We start from the raw sequence: 2,280 nt of genomic DNA, 5'->3' as shown, positions 1-2,280 counted from the left end.
ATAAACAACTTGAAGGCAAGCATGCCTTTAGTATTCTAGAGGAAGGATTTGAGTGCAACAAACTAGATTCTTAGGATCCTTCAAGAATTCCAGGCTAGGAGCCTTGATCACAAATTCTCTGTAAGACTAATATACTACTATGGAGAGACTAAACTCTATTTCAGAGATTGGACTCTCTTCCCCTACTATTAAGTGATACTAATTGATTGATACTAAATAGAGACCAGATGAGATTTTGGAGTATACTCTCATTAGGAAACAGATCCTTGCCAGTCAGGATGAAGAGGATTTCTCAAGATAGAACTGCTAAAAAATGAAATCTATCGCAGCACCAATACATTGAGAAGGTGTTGTCCAAATTCATAATAAATGATGCTAAACTCAAGATTACCCCTTTGGAAAATCGTGTTAAATTGTCAAAAGGGCAATCTCTCATGATAATCGATGAGCGTGAGCACATGACATTAGTCCCATACGCTTTTGTAGTGGGGAGCTTGATGTAGTAGACCTGATATAGTACATGCAATGAGAATTGATATAGTACATGCAATGAGAATTGTTAACAAATACATGAACAAACCTAGAGAAAGAATATTGGTAAGTTGTGAAGTAGCTTCTAAAGTATCTAAGAGGTACCTCTAGTACTTCACTTTGTTTTGGCAATGACAAAGTAGTTCTGCAAAGTTTTGTGAATGTTGATCTTAATAGACAGCAGATCTAGCAAGAGCACATTTGAGTATATCTACACTTAGATAAAACAACGATTAGTTAGATGTTCAGACTTCATAATTGTGTTGCTCTTTCATCTAGTAAGGATGAGTATTTGGCAATAGTTGAAGCTGGAAAGGAGATGATATGAATGACAGACTATGTAGAAGAATTAGACAAGAAGAAATGCGAGAAGATTCTTTGTACAGATAATCAAAATGTCATATAGTTGGTAAAGAAGCTAGTATATTATTCAATGACAAAACACGGTAGAAGACGAGTCATTTTACTCGCAAGTCAGTGGAAGAAGGTGATATGTGTCGGAAAAGATAGAAGGTACAAAGAATCTAGGTTGTGTTAGGAAATTGAGGTTGTGTAATGCCTTAGTTTGTCTGATGCAACGAAGATATTAATCTCTTGAAAATGAAGTGAAAAAATTGTTAGGTTATAAAGTTGGTTATTTATTTATAACTTACTCAAGGACTATACATTGTATAGGGTAAACAAACATGTATAATAAATAGCTATATAGGGTAGATGGTTAGAGTAAACAATCATAACTAAGTATAATAAATTGTTAGGTTATACTAAACCATGACTATATGGTAGAAGGTTATATATAGTAGATAACTATATCTAGTAAAATTATATATACAGTAAACTGTACCATATACGTACCCTCGAGGCAACACTTTGAATATGTACTCTTTGCATTCTCGGTATTATTTATTATTATAAATACTTTAAGTCATTAATATAAACTTCTAACTAATATTTCTCCTTTTGCATTTTCTCTCTCTTATTTTTTTTTTTCTTTTTTGTTCGTCTAGATTGAGTCTGTGAGAATTTTATGTGGTCCTAACAATTCAAAGATAACAAGAAGATTTCATTAGCTCAATATAGCTCAACTTAATATTTTGAATTTGGAGAATTTTCGTGCAAAGTTATGTTTTTTTTTTTTTTTTCATTTAGATTGAGTCTGAAAGTTTTATGCAGTCAACATAATATTTTGAATTTTGAGAATTTTCGTGCAAACTTCTGTTTCTTAAAGAGACGCGTCTAGACTTAAAAAGGCTCTTCATGTTTTGATCCTTCTCCTTTCTTATAACTTTCTTATAACTCACCTCTTTCGAGCTCTTTTGATTCATTGATACACATCATTGCCTTATTTTAGTCACTAAAAGTTCATTTTATTCTCTGATGAATATTATATTTCTCTTTTTTCTTTGTAGGATTGCTTATATGATTGGATAATCTAGTTTACTCTTTATTATTCCCTCCAATCATTTCAAGCCATACATATATACATAAAAGAGGCACAACCTCGTCATGTTTTCAAACTCATAATATACTTACGGACTCTGTCATTTGTGACAATCAACCATTACAGATTAATTCACAACTCTCTAATAACCTCTTTCAATAAATGGTGGAAGCGACACTTGTACCTGCCAACAACTATGATATCTATATAGATCCTTGCCCATAAATCACCAAGTTCATTGCAAGAGAACAGTCGAAAATCTCCCAATAGTCCCGGCATAATATCCATATGGCACCATAAACCTTCTA

Source organism: Cucurbita moschata, unplaced genomic scaffold (assembly GCF_002738365.1).
Source record: "Cucurbita moschata cultivar Rifu unplaced genomic scaffold, Cmos_1.0 Cmo_Scf00031, whole genome shotgun sequence".
Classification (NCBI taxonomy): domain Eukaryota; kingdom Viridiplantae; phylum Streptophyta; class Magnoliopsida; order Cucurbitales; family Cucurbitaceae; genus Cucurbita; species Cucurbita moschata.
This window is presented reverse-complemented; position numbering follows the sequence as displayed.